This window comes from Rattus norvegicus, chromosome 19 (assembly GCF_021556685.1).
Source record: "Rattus norvegicus strain SHRSP/BbbUtx chromosome 19, alternate assembly SHRSP_T2T, whole genome shotgun sequence".
Taxonomy (NCBI): domain Eukaryota; kingdom Metazoa; phylum Chordata; class Mammalia; order Rodentia; family Muridae; genus Rattus; species Rattus norvegicus.
The window spans coordinates 64,140,884-64,160,000 of NC_141552.1; the positions used below are offsets into that span (position 1 = coordinate 64,140,884).

The 19,117-nt window shown below is 52.6% G+C and overlaps 1 long non-coding RNA gene across 1 annotated transcript in view; it reads left to right on the plus strand.

Moving 5' to 3' along the window:
- The first annotated feature begins 8,639 nt into the window (after positions 1-8,639).
- LOC120098591 (uncharacterized) overlaps positions 8,640-19,117 on the plus strand; it is a 10,911-nt gene continuing 433 nt past the window's right edge. The window contains exons 1-5 of the long non-coding RNA XR_015644226.1: positions 8,640-8,906; positions 15,512-15,647; positions 15,751-15,983; positions 17,571-17,794; positions 18,067-19,117. The exon at positions 18,067-19,117 is cut by the window's right edge and continues 433 nt beyond it. This is a non-coding gene — a long non-coding RNA (uncharacterized LOC120098591). The remainder of the gene's footprint in view (positions 8,907-15,511; positions 15,648-15,750; positions 15,984-17,570; positions 17,795-18,066) is intronic.

Genomic DNA, 19,117 nt, shown 5'->3' on the forward strand with positions numbered 1-19,117 from the left:
CTCAATAAACACTGGCTAGATTAAAAATTTAACTATCGAGTTAGACTGCTCGTGGTGGCTCAGGACTGTACTCCCAGCACTTAAGAGACTGAGGCAGGTCGATTGCCACAAGTATGAGGCCAGTCTGGTATGCGACTTGGACTAACTAATTATCCATGAGGAGCCAGCTGCCTGCTCTTCTGTTTGCTTGCACACAAAGACTGTTGTTATGAAGTCTTTGTTAAAGGCGTCCATTCATACAGATCATGGCTCAAATTTTTTATTTATGTTTTATTTTATTGAGGAGATAGTTTTGGCTTTTTTTTTTTCTGAAGGTTTTTAACTTTGGAGGCAGTGGAAGGTGGGGAAAGTGTATGATATCTGACGTTGGAAGCTACAGCCTTCATGTTTGGGGAAGATTGGAGCCCAGCTCCCACAGAACCCCTGTTATCAATCTTTGTGGGTGTGGGTTTGTACAGTTGTGCAATCTGAGGGTGCACTCTGATGTCACGGGGTGAGTGGACTCTTTTAGGGTGACAAGCAGGAAATGGTCCTGCTAGTTGAAACGAGTGGAAGAGGCAGCCAGAGATGATTCTGGAAGATTCTGAGTGGTTTGACCCTTCTTACTTTCTCTATTCTGATCAGCTTCCCCATCCCCTCCCTCTCCTTCCTTTCCCCCTCCTCCCCTCCCCTCCCTCATTCCTCCCTTTCCTCCCTTCCTTGCCTCCCTCCCCCTCCTCCTCTCCCCCTTGCCTCCCTCCCCCTCTCTCCCATGCCTCCCTCCCCTTCTCTCCCTCCTTCCTCCCTCCTTCCTCCCTCCCCCTTCTTCCTCCTTCCTCCCTTCCTTCCTTCCTTCCTTTCCTCCCTCCCTCCTCCTATCTCTGCTCCTTTCCTTCCTTGCCTTCTTGCTCATGGCCTCAAAGCTTCTGCACAGCTTTGTTATGCAGCCCAGCCTGGATTAAAGTTCCCAGCAATCCTCCTGCCTCAGCCTCCCTCATGCTGGCTCTACAGGTGTGAGCCACCGCATCCACTTTATGATATTTCTTTCCAAAGAGAGCCACACGTGAGGGGGGGCCACTTCCATTCACACAGATACTGGTTCGATCTGATTCTGGGGTGCCCCTCCCCCTCTGGTTTCACTTCCCACTTATCCACCCCCCCCCTCCCCGTCCCCACGTTCCCATGGCAACACCTTTGCATCTGCGGTTTCCTTCTTCATTATCAAGTTGTGTTTTACTTTCAAACCCAATAGTGGCGGAACTGACTTAATTAGGCTCCGAAGCCAAAATCGCAGCACAATCTCCACTGTGGGATCTGAAATCAGATTAGTGCTAAATCTGAGCTGTGGTGGGCTCCAGCTGCAGCGCCTCCCAAGGCCTCTGGGATGGAAGCACAGTCTACATCTCCAGGAAGAAGAAATAGCTCTGACCCACGGATGGAGAGCTGTGGCTTGCTCACCCCAGCTCAGTGCATGCCCACCTCCCCTGTCCTTAAAGCAGCCACATAGGTGCTAGCAAGACTCCAGGTCCCCAAGGACACGTGCAAGAATCTGGCCTCACACAGTTCACAAGGAGTAAAATCAATTTATGCGTGGACGTGGACCATATCACTGGCTACATTTTATGATTTCATTGTTGTTTTGTGTATGTGTGTGTTTGTGGGTGGGCAAGTGAGCACTGCTGCAGTGCAGCGCTGGAGGACGGGAACGACTTTCTTTTTCTGAGACTGGATCTTACTATGTAGCCCAGGCTAGCCTCGAACTCACAGAGACCCACCTGCCTCTGCCTCCTGAATACTGGGCTTAAAGGCATCCATCACCATACCATACCAGCAACTTTTGGGAATGAATTCTTTCCTTCCAGTGTGGGCCTGGGGGATGGAACTCTGGTGTTCGGGATTGTACAACAGCTCGAGCCCCTGTCTCAGTGTAAAAACCAAAACCAAAGCAATGAAGGGAGCTGTTGTCATTGGAAGAGGGTGCTCCATGGTGAGGACTGTCCTGCCTTGCTGCCCTGCTGTCTCCTTCCCAGGGAACATAGACTCCAAACAATAGCACAGCATGTGGTTGACATTACAGGTTGACATTATGCCAGTGTGTCTCCACAAAGAAGGGAAAGCCATGTCTTCTCCAAAGATGGCGGAGCTCCCAGGCTAAGAGAGGGTCTAGGATCCAGCCTCATGGGCCCCATAGCTTCCCCATGCCTCAGTTTCTTTGTAAACTGGGAGGAGCTGTCCCCAAGTCTATCCAGTCAGGTTCTCCCCATTGCTCCAGCCAGCCAAGTGGGCTTCCAGACCTGGCTCGGGGAAGCCCTGTCTCCTCAGTTCTTAGATCCTGCTTCACTCGCTCTGGGTTCCCAGGCAATTTCAGAGTGATTTAGTCCCTGGTTCCGGAAGGAATCAAAGGCGAGCCTTAGAAACAAGAAGCTGATTTGACTGCCAGCTAAGAGCTGACCCAGCATCCCAACAGGGTGGCTGAACACTGGCTGGGGTGGAATTGGGAGTTCCGTGGTGCCTGTGGTGTGGGGATTGTTTGATCCCCACTGCTCAATCATCTGCAGGGTGTTTGCATTCTCCTGGGCTATATATTTTGGTGACTTCAACACTTGGGCCTTAAATAACACAATAAAACAAAAAGAATTCCTCTCTAGGGACCAGGCTGGTCCCGGGAGCTCCCAGGGTCTGGGTAGTTTTTGAGGGGCCCAGTGACCTTCTCCACAAACAAACACATCAGGGCTCTTCCTTCCGCCCTCCCAACAGAGGCAGATAAACAGAGCAGTTCTCTAGCCAGACACCAGTCACCTGCAGAAGCCTCCAGAAGTCTCTGCCAGAGACTTGTCTAGGGTCCCCCCCACCCACCCACCCTCACACACACACAGGCTCCCCATTAAATGCAGGTGCAGAGGCTTCCGAGCTTCTGAGGTATCCTGACCTGGTGACTCTGTCTCTCATCTCCTGGCTGTTGTGAGGCCAAACAGGATACAAATTGGGACATTTCCTCCATTCTGGACCACGTGTCCCGAGCACCTGGGAGTGCGGTCCCCTGCTCACCACCAGCTGCTGTCACCTGTGAGTGGCAACAAGGAAAAAGGAGATTGAACATTACATGACAGAGTTGAGGTAGGGGTCTCCCCAGGGCCAGATCAACCCCAGGAGGACCTACCTCTGTCCCCGGAAGGCTTCAGAGCCTGTCTTAGTCAGGGTTTCTATTCCTGCACAAACATCGTGACCAAGAAGCAAGTTGGGGAGGAAAGGGTTTATTCAGCTTACACTTCCACATTGCTGTTCATCACCAAAGAGAGTCAGGACAGGAACTCATGCAGGTCAGGAAGCAGGAGCTGATGCAGAGGCCATGGAGGGATGTTACTTACTGGCTTGCTTCCTCTGGCTTGCTCAGCTTGCTCTCTTATAGAACCCAGGAATTCAGCCCAGGGACAGCACCACTCACAATGGGTCCTCCTCCCTTGATCACTAGTTGAGAAAATGCCTTACAGCTGGGTCTCATGGAGACATTTGCTCAAGGGAGGCTCCTTTCTGTGATAACTTCAGCCTGTGTCAAGTTGACACACCAAACCAGCCAGTACAGAGCCATTAAGGTAAAATCAAGAGGCTCATTGAAATCTACCATCAATCCCACGATGTCAGGGTTGTGTAGCCCGAGACTACACAGATAGGGAAACTGAGGCCTGGAAAGAGAGGGGACATGCCTGGTGATGCCCATTTAGATCTCCAGTCTCCTGGTGAGACCAACAGGCGTATGAAGCCAAGTGAGGGAGTCTGCATGGGACTTGAACCAGTAAACTGGCAAGACAGCGTGGGAGGGATGCATTGAGCTTCCGAGTCTTAGGCACAGTGAGTCTGAACACAGTGTTTGTCAGTGTGTAGCTTTCTCCCCTGACACGTGTTCTTTTGAGTCAGGGAACTCACTATGTATTTTGAGGCTGGCCTTGGACTCACACACAGCCTTCTGCCTTGGCCTCCTGCGCGCTGGGGCATACAACACCATTTCCAGCTTTCTCAGGAAACGTCAGGGGGATGATGATGATGATGATGATGATGATGATGATGATGATGATGCCTGTGGTCTCGTGTACAGGTCTCAGAGCAGCCACCGCAGGACAGCACACCTCTCTGTGCCAGCTTGACTGGGGTGATTTCACATCCAAGAGGGAAGACCCACTGACCAACAGCTAGCAGGGAAAGAGGCTATGTCCCCAAGGACCTGGCTCAGTGACCTGAGATTCTATCCATTTCCTGTGGCTATAACCTATCACAGAAGACTGAATGGCTGTTAAAGACAAAGTCACTTTGCTCTTGGAAGGACATGAGCAGGTGGCACTTCCTGTGTACCGGTTGGGCCTTGCGTAGTGTCAGAGAATAGCCTGGGGGCCTTGGACTATGAGCTAGCAGCAGGCCCACTCAAGGCCTTCCTTCACCCTACTCTTACAGACAGACCTATGGACTCTACTCTGGGCTCGCCCCTGAAACTCCTCTATTCCCAGCCCCACCTCCGTATACCATCTCTTGTGATCTGGGTATCTGGGTTTTCGACACTCGAGTTTCACAGCTGTTCAGATACCCAGGCCTTAGCAGAGGCCTCCCCCTCCCCCAGGGTATTTAATTAAAGATTCTCCCATTGGTCTCCAGCAAACCTTCTCTGACATCCTAATTACTGGGAAGCAAGGGGCAGGAGGCGTGGCCCTGAGAACTTAGCCTCCTCCTTAGGAGGGGCCGAGACAGAGGGGACGGTGGGTCGTGGGCTCCCAGCCGCACATGTCTAATGCTCCGGGCATCACTGTACAGCATCCGTCTGCTGCCAGGTCATGAGTACCAGCCATGTCCCCAGCATGCTCCTGGCGCTGCACCGGCCTTTCTCCACTCTCACACTCCAGAGCCCTGGGCACTTCATACTAGGAATGGCCCTGCGAAGGAGCAACATCAAGTTTTCAAGGAAAACAGGAAGAGTCAAGCTGAGGCCCGGTAGGCTGGACGTGGGGCCAGCCCTTGTGCCCAGTCAAATAGCTGCACATTCTGTCCTCTCGCTGAGCAACAGTCCTGTGGGGTGACTGGGACTTGGATCCTGCTTGTGACATCACGGCCTGGAGCCCATGCCTGCTCTGACGGCCCTGGGGACACCATCAGCCGCTGATGGAGGTAGCCAGCCTCTTGGTCTGTCACAGCCCGGGCGGCCTGGGTCTGTGAGTCTCGGAGGCAGTCACCCCTCACTGGAGGTAACAAGAGAAGGGCGGCCCCACGGCGTGACCTTTCACCTCCTCTTTGCTAAATGGTCCTAATTATTGTCATTTGAGCCACAAATGACCCATTCAGGTCATGAAGGGGAGCAGGCCTTCCAGCCCCTGTCTGGGAACTCCTCTAATTGTGCCCTGCAGGCAGCGCTGCCTGGCAGCTCAACCCATTTCTGGTAACAGACTTCACATTGCATCGCCCCGCCTCCCAGGAGGACAGTGGTCTGGGGCACTGCTCAGTGAAGCCCCTGGCACCATGGCTGAGCCCCTAACCCTGCTTCTCCTCCGGTTCCTGGCTAGAGTCCCACAGGGGAACTCTGCAGCAGGATCATTGCCGGAGACCCCCCATCTCCTTGAGTGAACACAGAACCCAGTTCCCACCGGGAGCAGCAAGGCGGCCATGTGACCAGTATCGGCCAATGAGGTGAGAGCACTGGTGTCAAAAGCCATTTCCGGCTCCCCCACATCTACCATCTTTGGGTGATAGACCCCAAGAGCTTGGATTGAGAGTTGCTGGGTAGCTGGCGCCTTAGGGACCTGGGTCTCCATGGTTATCCTAGGACGCTCTGGCTTCCCAGCCTCCTTTGCAGCTAGGGTTGGCCCCTAACAGCGGGAGGAACAGTGTCAGGCGGGGCATCCAGAAAACCTCTTCACAGAAACACGCGAGTACTTCCTCCAAGTGTCTGGACTGTAAATACCACGGTCAGAACTCCGGCAGCCATTTCGAGCCCTGAGGGCCGAGGGTGATGAGGGTGGAGCTAAAATCGTGTTTGAGTCTCCGTGCTTTCCTGAACTCTGAACCGTGTTTTACAAAAGAGAAGCTAACCTGTATGGAAGCCGTACTTCGTACCCCGTTTCCTGTACAATCCACTGGCTGCTACCTGAATGATAAAGCAGAAAAGCCATGAGAGGAAGCAAACCCGGCCACACACTGAGCAGAGCCCTGTTACCCCGTGACCTTAGGGGTACTTGTTTACCGGTCACCTGTACCCTGTCCTCTGCTGGTACCAGATATAAGGAGGATGAATTCAGACACGCGTTCCTGACTTAAGCTGCATGCAATTCCCGAGAGTCCATAAATCACCTCAGAGCTTCCTAGTAGGAAAGGCGAAGGAGGCATAAATCAAAACCACTTACACAATTTGCCATGAGAGGGGCGGGGGAGACTAAATATGGAAAAAGGAGAAGGCCGCTGGGTACACACGCATTCCAGCCTATCACCAGAGCCTACATGGAAGCCATTCTTTTGACACAGCAGGTGCCACTCTGAATACTATCCCTGGGACATCAAGCCCCACTCCTGTCTGCTTTGGACTGAGCCCCTCAGATGAACAGAGCTGTGTGCCGAGTGAGAACTGCTCTTCAAGGGCCTCAAAGGAGGATGAGGATAGGAGGATAGGTGTGTGTGTGTGTGTGTGTGTGTGTGTGTGTGTGTGTCTGTGTGTCTGTGTGTGTGCATGCATATGTGTGTGTGCGTGTGTGTGTATGCCTGTGTATGTCTGTGTGTGCATGTGTATATGTGTGTATGAGTGTATGTGTGAATGAGTGTGTGCATTCATAAGTGTATATGTGTGTGAGTGTGTGTGTATGTCTGTGTGCATATGTGTGAGTGTTGTGTCTGTGTGTGTGCATGTATATGTGTGTGTCAGTATGTGTGTCAGTTGTGCATGTCTGCGTATGTGTGTGAGTGTGTATGTAAGTGTGTGTCTGTGTGTGTGCATGCATGTGTGTGAGAGTATGTGTGTCTGCATGTGTCTGTGTGTGCATGTGTCTGTGTGTGTGCATATGTATGTGTGTGTGAGTGTATATGTCTGTATATGCATATGTGTGTGAGCATGTATGTGAATGTGTGTATCTGTGTGCATGTCTGTGTGTCTGTCTGTGTGTGTCTGCATGTGTCTGTGTGTGTGCATGTGTATGTGTGTGTGAGTGTGTCTGTGTGTCTGTATGTGTCTGTGTGTGTATGTCTGTGTGTGCATGTGTGTGTGAGTGTGTGTGTGTGTGTGTGTGTGTGTTCTTGAGTATATGCCCTTGTATTGCAGGCATGCCTGGTGCCCACGGAGGCCAGAAGAGTGTGTCAGATCCCCTAGAACTAGAGCTACAGACAGTTGTGAGCCACCGTGTGGATTCTAGGAATCGAGCCTGGGCCTTCTGCAAGAATAGCAAGTGCTCCTAACCTGAGTCACTTGTCAGGGCCTCCAGGAAAGAAACAGCCAAGTGATTCCCACACTTGCTGAGACTCAGTTTCCCCTGTGGACTGGAGCTAAAACACTAGTTAGCACAAGATGTGACTGAGACAGCTCTGCTACCTTCATCTGCCCCTCACAACTGTTTCTACCACCATTCCTCAGCCCCCGCCCCAGCCATCAGGGCAGGAAGGGGGCAGCCTTAACTCTTGGTTGACAGCTCTACACCTCACTCCTCAGTGGTCATAGAAACTGGCTCATCCCTTCTACCACGACTTTTGTAACTGCCTTGGAGGCTCAAAGGGAAAGCACCCCGGAGGAATGGCTTCCTCTACTTCTGTGTTAGTCCATGAGCCCTTCCAGGGCCTGCCAACCCACACAAGCAAGGCTTTAAGGAGCTAGTGTGACTTGCCTTTCCATTTTCCTTGTCAGCTAGCAGCAGAAGTTGGTGACAGTTCACACAAGCCAGGCAGGGCTCTCTTGCACACCAGGCTGCTGGGGACACTTGTGCATGCTGCTCACTGGCCAAGGTGCCTGGGTGTGGGTCGATGGACAGAGTGTCTGCCCAGTGTGCATGGAGCTCCAGGGTTTAGGTTCCAGCACACACACATGTGCGTACTCAACACACATGCCTGTTCATACATGTACACACACACATGTGCATGTGTGTAGCCTCAGGCCCCACTTGATGCTCTCTCCCTCTCAACCAGCCTTCAAGACACTTTGTCCCAGGCAACTTTTGGCCTCCCTACCTGCCCAGTATATTATTACTGTTGCTTTTCCACTTAGTGTCTTGACCCCACCCCTTAGATAGGCACCCCTAGCAGGAGACAGAGCCCAGGTCCGATGCATGTAGACCCTACAGGTGACTTAGAGAACTTCTGTCATGAGTGCAATCCTCACATTCATCTAAATGATACCCGTGTGTTCCTGGGAGGCATGAGCAGCGGTCAGCACTAAATGGACAGGACAAGTTGAGCCCACGGCTCCTGTTTCTCTGGCTCTTGTCTACAGGAGTGGAGAGGGGTTCTTGTGCCGTCCCTAATCCTCGCTGCTCTTACGGTCAGGCACAGTGTGAAGTGGACCTGCTTGAAGTCTTCTGGGAGGGGGCGGTGGGTGGGCCGCCTGGGAACTACCAGCTTCACCAGCTCAGTGGCAGTCTTACACGTTAATCCAGTTCCTCTCTCCAAACAAGTTCTGTGGGTCACTGGCAGTGGCGGCCAGCCCAGCTGGGCCAGTGACTCACAGCATTGCAGGCAGCACGGGCCACGGCCACCATGTTGGAAGATGTGATTACTGTAACTCTCCTAATAGCCATCGGCAAAGTGAGACCACAAAGCAGCTTGGCTGGGTCCTTCTGCACTCAAGCCGCTATGGAGTCAGGGCAGAGCCAACCCAGACCCTCAGCTGATAGCTGGGTCATGTGCTGAGGAGAATGCTTTCCAGCATAGATGTGGACAGTCATCTGGGGACTTAGCCAAAGCTGCGATGACCTCAGGTAACTGGATCTGGAGGGGGCTGGCATCCTTGGTGTTGGAAGTAGGATCCTGGAGGACCCCTCATCTGTGTGGTGAGGAGCAGGCAGAGGTTTCCAACCCATTCCTGGCATCCTCAGATGTTCAGGGCACTAGATCTCACCCCTTTCCTGCCCTACAGAAAAGCATACCCTGAGGCCAGGGAGGAACCCATCCAGGGCGGCTGGCTTCGTTCCTTACATCTGTTTTCTTTTGGGCTAGCTGGAAAGATGGAAAAGTATACTCAGAACATCTCTAATGGATGACGTGCCTAGAAAACAAAGGAATGGGGGATTTCAGAGCTCTCCGTCACCCCAAAGATCCCTGCCACTCCCTTCTAGTTTAAGAAGTTTAAATATCTCCGCTCCAGACACTCAGAGAACTTAGATACGCCCAGATGCTGACAAAGTATGTCCCCATTGGTGTACACCACTCCTGTGGGTGAGCAGAGCGGATCCCAAATCTGTGAATTGGTTCACCGGGGCCACAGCCCAGCCTGTGGAAGGTGGTATCTAACCCCGGTTGTCCCTGAAGTTCCCGTGTCAGGTACCTGGGGAACCCCCATCCCGCCCCAGTGAGGACCTATTCAGGCAGAAGCCATCCCTGTGAACTGTGACCTGCAGGCAAGTCACCACCAGAGGACCCCTTCCCAGCAACCTGTGTTTCCATGGAAACGGAGATTCCAGAGCATCCCGAGGCAGAATCAGAGGTAAACAGTTTCCAGGCAGATGCCTCTCGTTACAAAGGGAGCTGGAAGGTCCCTAAATTTCTCAGAGGAGAGTCCTTGCTTCAAGGAGAGAATCCAGGCAAACAAGGCCGAGTCTGAGTTCCCAGCACGTGCGCAGTGTAGCATGACATGGCCAGAGGCCAGCTCGGCCTGGAGACCAGTCCCCAAGGAATAAGGACCCAGCTTGGGATACAGCCGCCTTGGAAGCCCATGAGGTAGCATGCCAGCTACTGAAAGAGAAGGGCATAAGGACTCCCCTCTGGCGGCCCAGGCTTACCCAAAAATGACCATTGTTCTAGTCAGGGTCTGTGTTCCTGCACAAAAGACCATGATCGAGAATCAAGTTGGGGAGAAAGGGTTCATTCAGCTTACACTTCCACATGGCTGTTCATCACCAAAGGAAGTCAGGACTGGAACTCAAGCAGGTCAGGAGGCAGGAGCTGATGCAGAGACCAGGGAGGGATGTTACTTACTGGCTTGCTCCCCCTGGCTTGCTCAGCTTGCTCTCTTATAGAACCCAAGACCATCAGCCCAGGGACAGCACCACACACAATGGGCTGGGTTCTCCTCCTTGATCACCAATTGAGAAAATGCCTTACAGCTGGATCTCATGGAGGCATTTCCTCAAGGGAGGCTCCTTTCTCCATGACAACTCCAGCTTGTGTCAAGTCGACACACAAAAGCAGCCAGTACAACCATGGCACTTCCTGTCCTGCAGGCGACCTGGCATTTCTAACCTCACAGGCTGCGATACCCTTTGCTGCCTTTGCTTTCCAGTATGTCTGTCTGCCGTAGCTTCCTGTCCTGCTGCCGGGAATAAATAACCTGACAGAGCAACTGAGGGAGAGAGGTATATTCAGCTCACGGCTCAAGGGTCTGGTCCGCGGAGCCTGCAGGAGAGAGACTGCTGGTGACGTCATCCACAGTCAAGAAGCAGAAAGAATCGAGTGCCGATGTTGCGCTGCCCCCACCTCATTTTATACTATTCAATTAATCCATATCAATTAACGTGAGAGATTAAATCCCACAGCAAAGAAGGGTCTCCCACGATAATTGATACAATCAAGGTAATCTCCTGCTGGCACACCCAGAGGCCCATCTCCCAGGTGACTCTAGATACTGTCCAGTTGAGAGTTGACTCTAGCTAGTGTCACAATATAATTCTGACCACAAGATGGTGAGGGTGGCTGGGCCCTGGTGTTGACTGAGTGTAAGTTTGGAGGAGAAATGCTTGGCTCCTCAGGACAGCAACTGCCTGGAAACCCCGGGGCTGGGGAAACGCCATTGTGACCGGTGGCCTTGGGCAGATCCCTTGATCTCTTGCATTTTAATTTCCTGTGAAAATCCAAGGAGGTTTGGAGACCTCGCTAACAAGGCCTTTGCCAAGGAGTTCAGCCGCCAGGCTCTATGTCCTTTGGTGGCCTTTTCTGCCGGGTTTCCTGAAAGTATCCGGGGAAGTCCATCCCTACTAGGAGGTGCTGAGCGTGAGGAGGTGACCTGCCCACCTCCAGATGCAGACGGTGGGGCAGAGGGATTTCCAGAGACCGTATTTTTATAGCATTTTTTCCCTGAAATGGAATGTAGGATTCTATTAGCTCTCCACCCTCTGCTCACCATGGAAAGTTCTCCCCTCAGTCCCCTGCTTCCTTCAAGGCTTCCTCGACTCTCCCATGGCTATGGTGGGGGGTGTGTGGGGGGGGACTATTGCCAAAGCCTGCAGGATCCCACATCCCTCCTGTTTATGCCCCTCAGAGGAGCAGCAGGGCTGGGGGAGGACTCTAGTTGTCCTCCACAGGGTCAATTCCACTGCACCTCCTCTAAGCAGACAGGGGTCCACTGAGAAGGACATGTCTATGATGTGTCTTAGGTCCCTGTAAGCGTTCCTGGTTCCTGCAGACACGGTGAGTGGACTCAGTCTCCATGTCTGGCTGTTCCCCTGCCTATGTCCAAGGACCCTTCATATATGGGTGCCATATGTGCCAGAATCATCACCCTCTCTCAAAGGTTAAATGATCAGCAGCTTAACTCTCCAGTTCCTCTCTGGGTGTACATTAAAGTCACCCAAATCTCTTGTATGATGCCATAGATGTCACTGGGAGTCTTATAGGTCTGTCAGCATAGAAGACCCAAGGCCTCTCCCCATGCCCAGCCATCCTGTAGCTCGCTGGGTCACATGGCCAGTTAGTGGGTCTCTGATGGCCACAGAGTCCTAAGTTTCCCCCTACATCACCAACCAGGGGACCCACAGTTCTTCTTGTGTGGGGGTAGAAGGACAGTCTGACCATATTGCTTCTATCAGCTAAGATCACAGGAGCCCCCACAACAGGCTGGGTGTGTGGGGTTCATACAGGAGAGTATCGAGGAGAAAGAACAGCACAGAGAGAACTAAGCAAACAGCATTGGAGAGCCCGGACACCAGCTCCCCACAAGGGTCTGTGCACAGTCTCAGGACAGCTAGCAGAGGGAGGACACATGAGCTAGGACTGCCTTCTTCCCCAGGGGCGTGCTCATCTGAGCAGTTCGGCAGGAGGCTGCCTTGCTGGGTTTCCAATGTGTGCCAAGGGGCTGTGGCTAGGAAAGGAATCCAGCCCTTACATTTGTGCAAGAAACACATTGCAAAGGTCACTGTTGCCGTTAGTAAGAATACCGACAAGTATGCACAGAATCTACAAATGGTGGCTATTGTTAGGCTGTTTTGAGACAGTTTTATGTGTCTGGGGCTGGCCTCGAACTCCTGGTCCTTCTGCATGCACTTCCCAAGTGCTAAAATGTCAAGCACCCACCTATGATCTACATTTTTCCTGGATGCTCATCTCTTTATGGGACATGATCAGGTCATTCCACACACACCATGGTATCCCTTGGAGAACTGGTCAGAGCCAGGAAGACACTTAGCCCAGCATCCAGGGTTCCCACATGGTTCTGGTACTCATGCCCATGGCCAAAATATTACTGCCAGTCTAAACCCACCAGGCAAGGGCTAAAGGAAGCTCCCACCAGGTGTTGGGGTGCAGCATCTGGGAACAGGCAGTTAGAGGAAAAAAGCAAAGGGGCCCTGGGGGTGACAGGAAGGACATGTCCATCTCCCTGAGAGGAAACTGAAAGCCAAGTATCCCATCTTCTCTTAGGGACACTACCCAGAGCTTGCAAGGATACCCATAAGTCACCAGAGCTTGCAGGGTGCCTGAGAAAGACACTTGGCTGTGCTAAGGTGGGTAGAGCTGCGGATCTCTGGCTTCCATAGGAACAACATCCTATAATCATTGAGAGAAACTTAGGAGGGGCTGTGACTCTTTCCGTGGGGCCACAACTGGAATGAGACACTAACCCCACCCTGCACACGGCCCAGAAGGGGCTCCAAGTCGTCATCCTTGAAAATTAGATGTGTATTAATTCCTAGAGTGTGCATGTGTGCATAGATGTGTGTGGTTTATTGAGACAGGAGCCCATGTAGTCTAGGCTGATCTGGAACTCACTAGGCTGACTTCGAACCTCTGTCCTGCTTCCACCTCCGATAAGTTCATGCTATTTTATATGTTGTATAAAGTCATCACGCAATGTAAAATCCATCTGTTAAAATAATGATAGAAGTACGTATACTTATGGATATCTTCGAGTGAACGTGAATATATTTAAATATGTCGATAAACACAGGCTCTCGAAAGACTAGAAGATTTTTAAAGAACACAGGTTCGTTCCTTAGGGCTCCAGGAGCCTGAAGGCCAACATCCAGGTTTGGGCAGATGCTGAAGACCTTCTTGCTCCCTTCTGGCCTCTGCTGCAGCTTTCGTTTCCTTTACTCTGCCTCCCCTTGTCCCTGAAGACTCCCTACACAGTCACAGAGCCATCCGTACCTGTTCAGGAAGTCAGAAACCCAGAGACCCCTGCTGTGGCCACGCCTACCTTCAGGTGCCATGTAGAAGCCACCTGCCCAGAGAGGCTGCCACCATCTTCCTAAGGCAAAACAACCCACCAGCCCCACACACTTCCTCCTGGGCACGGGACGCACTGACCTTTATGCCTGCGCTGTCTGTCTATCCCTGGTAGAGCGTGGGAGGCACGAGCTGTTTGCTGAATGACTAAGTGAACTCCCAGCGTGAGCCTCCACCCTTGCCGTCCCTCACACTCTGGGCCGGTGGCTGGCGGCCGGTTTCCGATGGACATGAATAGACGCTCTCCTGGGAATGTCTTTTCCTGTCATGTTTCCGACTCCGATGTCTTCGAGACAAAGGTCCATCCCTTCCAACGCACAGGACCTTGGGGACCACAGCGAGCATCCCCTAGACCTGAGGTTTAAAAACACCCTGTTTCCCTTAAGCCCCTGGTCAGAGTAAAGCCTTTTATACACGCCTCTAGCTGGCCCTCCATTCTCTCTCACCTCCCATCTGCTTCCTCCTCCAGTGGGGTCAGCTGATCCGGGATGCAGGGCACCCTGGTGTTGGAAACTCCAGGTTTGGGGGATGGCCTGGCCCAGTTGGGGCAACCCCAGGCTTTGGGGAGCTCCCCTTCAAAGCAGGACACCTGCCAGGTGGGAAGTGTGGCTCCTCTTTGTGCTAAACCTCCACCACTCTGGCTGTCCCTGTCGCAATGGCCATCATGTAGAGCTTCTCCCTCCTCTCCCCCAGTCTCTAGAGGCTCTGGAGCTGTTTCTCTTTTAACACAGTGCTGCCCTGGAAGCCCTGGCACCTTGGGGTTTCTGTGTGAATGGATGCCGGCAAGCAGAGGAGAGCATGGGTTCAGAAGTGAGGGGACACTAAAGACTGTCCCCTCCTCATGATGAGCAGGTGGTTCCAGAGAACTCTTCTCTGGCAGTCACAATGGAAACCTTAATGGACCACCACCACCGCAGGATGGTGCCTGGGATGAGGCTCATCTGTCTACCCCTCAGCCTTCCCACTCATCTCTTGACCCCATTCATTCATTCATTCATCATTCATTCATTCATTCATTCATTCATTCATTCATGCATTCATGCATTCATTCATGCATGCATGCATGAACACACACAGACTTTCCCTTATCACTCTACCCATAGATCACCAAGCCAGTTACTTACCGAGCCATTTATCCTCCCACCCAGCTACTCACTCATCCATACATCTACCCACCCACCATTTATCCATTCTCTCACAAAACATCCACCCACCCACCCAACTCCGAGCCTTGAGCCTCTGAGATAGCCTGGAGAGAGCCTACGGCCCGAGCTGCTTCGCCAGGCCAAGCATGGCTGCAGGTACTGAATGCCAAGTGGGTATCTCTTTCCTCTCTGACCTCCTGGGAAAGTGGCACTCCTACTTATACATCAGGTGCCCTTTCCAGCATGCCCACTTGTCAGACTGCTGCTGGATGCTCTACTGGTGCTGAGTGTCTAATCTGGAGTTTTCTGGATGGGGAGGAGATAGGAGTGTGTTCCTTCACGGACTTACCCAGTGAGGGATTCTCTAGGTTTGGGGAAATGGAACCGACAGACAGGAAGGTATCCTGACCGGGTAGGGGTGGGAATGGGGATGAGGGGATGACACTGTGGGGAGGAGCTAAAGCTGGAAGAAGATGGGTTGTCTTTTTTTTTCGGGGAGGGGGACTTGCACTCTCTCTCTCTCTCTCAATCACAAGTAGATATTACACGTAGGAAAATAAAACAGACTGGATGATGTCAAACCCTGACCTTCCTTCAGTGATAAGGGGCTCATAGACCCCACCTCAGTACGCCATCAACCTGAGCCCTGCAGTCCTGGCCTCACATTGGCAGCCTCTGCCTTAGCTGCATGCAAGGGGAGGCATGCCACAGGGCCTTGGCACATGCTGCTCCCAATGTGATTCAACTCCTCCCACTTCTCTCCAATCTCTTCCCACCCTTCACAGGGTGAAACTCGATTCCTGGACAAGCTGGCAGAGCAAGGTCACTTAGCACCAACAACACCTCGTCCCTCTGCACTCCGGGTATGACAGACAGGAACTACCCTGAGGTTCCCTCCACCCAGACCCTCGCATGTGCCAGGTGTGGACAAACCCTTGTGCTGCTGAGAACCTCTGAGCTGGGGAAGGGTTGGGGGACTTGGACAGTGGAGACTTTGGGCTCACTTCCTGGTATCCTACCCCAGGCACAGGCTTCTCGGTCATAAAGAGGGGACGCCTTAGGGAGATGGGTGAGACCATGGGAGCTGGTGCACAGGGCTGTAAACCGCAGGGTCAGCTGCTCTCCCTCTGATGTGGATGGCACCCTCTGACCTGCCTCAGACCTCAGCAGGAAGTCCCCTCCAGATCCACAGAGGCCACCACAGGCATGCACATCTCACCACCAGGGTGCGCAAGGGAGCCCCCATCTCAGCACAAGGTGAGTCCCAGGTAGGTCAGCAAACTCTTGGGTTTCATCTGAAACACAAAAAATCTTGTGTTTCCCACACCCAGAGAGCCCCTCAGGACCAGCTCTGGGAAGGTCATGTGCTTTTAAAGTAAATGACTTGGTTGGTTCTGGCAGGACCGAGTCGTCCTCAGACCTCTGGGAAACTTGAAACCACAGGACCCCCAGATTTAACATAGAAACTATGTAAAGAAAATCCGCTCCATTATCACTCAGAGAGGAGGTGAGGGCTGGCCAGAAAGCTCAGTGGTTAAGAACATGCATTACCCTTGCAGAGGACCAGGATACAGTTCCCAGCACTCACAGTGAGGCAGCCCAAAGCTGCCAGCGAGTCCAGCTTCAAGGCATCTGACACCCTCTTCTGGTTTCCACATGCACATGCACTTGTACACACACACACACACACACACACACACACACACACACACACACACACACACCACATATACCATAGGCACATATACCATACACACCTCACACACATCATACACACTCTACACACAGCATACACACCACACACTACATACACCACATACACACCATATACACACATCATATGCACCACAAACACCATATACACACACACCACACACACACACCATACACACCACACAAACCACACACAGACCACACACACAGACCATACCACACACATACCATATACCACACACACACACACACACAATAGATACCATACACGCACTACACACACACACCATACACACCACACAAACCACACACAGACCACACCACACAACACACAACACACATACCATACACCACACACACACACACACAATAGATACCATACACACACATCATACACCCACACACACACCATACACATCACACAAACCACATTCAGACCAAGCATAACACACACACACACACACACACACACACACACACAAACTGAAAAAGAAAAGTTAGAACCAGAGGAGGAGGGGTGAGAAGGAAAGAGCAAGCCCTTTCTTCTCGGTTCTTCATTTTAAGCAGCAGCACCCCTGGGCTCCTGTGGCTTGTGCTCCACTATGGCCGGGGCTCAGGAACAGAGAGAGGAGATGAGCTAGCCTGTCACCCCAACACTGAGAGAGATAATGAAGGCAGAGATGGGCAGGTGCTAGTGTATTTTCTCTGTGGATACCAAGAGCACCATTTTTAATTTCTCACTTTAAAAAGGTTGCTTGAGGTAGGTTAGGGTCTCATGTAGCCCAGGCTGGCCTTGAATTCCTGTTCATCCAAGAACTTCTGATCTTCCTGGTTCCGCCGCCTCCTGAGTGCTGGGGTCTCCGGGGTGTGTCAGCACAGCCGGTTTATATGATGGTAGCGTGGACCTCTGGGCTTCCCGAATGCTGAGCGAGGGCTCTGCCTGAGCCACATCCCTCGCCCAGGGGGATGTCACTTTAACATTAATAAATAAAATGCAGGTATCCTGTGATGCCCCAGAGTGCAGAGAGGTGGTGGGAACTGGGGCACATGTCTGCCAGGGATTGGTACTCTCAGAGTGTGTGAGAAGGGGGCGGCTTGTCTGTCCCTCATGGTTGGGGTTTTCTGCCAAAGCTTCAGGGTTCAAGGATGAAGAGCTCCCTGGCTGTGCAAACAACCGTCATTCATGGCCTCAGACACCACTTACCCCTGAGCCTGTGTGAGACCAGACCTAGAAGGCTGCGTGCGACCCCAGGTCTCCAGGGACCTGGAAGGCTCTGACCCCAGGTCTCCAGGGGAGTCTCAGGAACAACGAAAGGAGAGCTTGATCATTGGAGAGATTTACAAAGGACTGACAGGTATGCTAAAAAGATGAATGGTTGACAACTGGTAGACATTGACCAGGATACTAGATTCAGTTAAGAACCTGTCAGTATGTAGCAGGGGCTAGCCTTGGCAAACTGACAGTTTAAACACTTATCCTCGAATGTGGCGGTGTGTTCCAAAGCAGTGGAAAGATGACTTGAGGAGGGCTGTGTTCTCCTCAGACAGGCTGTAGTTGAAACTCCTGTTTCAAATAGTTAATTGACATAGAGAACGGCTAACCCCACCCCGTCCCCCCATTTTGCAGACAGGAATGCTGAAGCTCAGAGACTGGAGCTCAGAGAGGTGAAGTGAGTCACCCAAGGTCTCACAGCTTTTCTGTGGCAGAGCTGGGGCCAAGTTCGTGTTCACCGAGTGTTTCCTGGGTGTGACACACCCAACCCCCCCCCCCCAAGTGAGCCTGGGAAGAAAGGTTCTGGCTGGGCTGGTGGGCAGTTCTGTGAGGGGCGGCCCGAGATGACCCTCGCGAGGAGGACGGAGAGGACACTTGTTCCAGATTTGCTCAGCCAGAGAGCCAACGTGCACACACAGCTGGTGGCCTCAGCTTCCCAGCCAAGTTCATCCTGACATAAGACAACTCACAAGTGTGCTCCGTGGGGACCGACTGTTACCACGGTGCCATTCAGCACGGTTTACGATTTTCCTGGAGCCTCTCGGCCGCCGATGCCAGAGCTCAAGCCAGAAAAAGAACATTCCTGGGTGACGCAAATGCAGCCGGGGCCGCTACAGGGGCATGCCCTTTTCCTGCCCCGGGAAGGGCGGGGTGCGGGGACCAGAGCCATCCGCCATCCAAATACAGAAAGAGATGAGTGGACCGGGTGTCTCAGCTGCCCCAGGAGGTCCCAAAGCCCCCAAGTGCCGGTGACTTCATCAACTCCATGGCCACGCAGGAGGGGGTGCAGGCGCAGTCTCGCGAGTGAGACCCCCTCGGGGCACAGGACAGCCAGGACACTCGCTGCCTTATTTTATTTCCAGATAAAGTTATTTTTGTGGAGCTGAGCCTGCCAGCGAAGGAGGAGATAAGATCGGGGTGCCTTTCCCTGCCAGATGGCTGCGGGGATGCTAGCAGTGGGGCTGAAGGGACAGGGCAGCCCTGAATCCAGGCAGCGATGTGGTCCTGGCCAGAGGGAAAACCCAGAGAACCAGGAGACCCAGAGAGAGGGGACCGCGTGTCCCAAGCTGCAGGCGCTGTTTGGATTTGACCACACAAGCTTCGGGGCCCTGAAGCCATCGAAACAGAAAAGCGAGACTGTCTTTTTCAACTTTTCATGAGGAAATTTCTTCTTGTTGTTTTTATA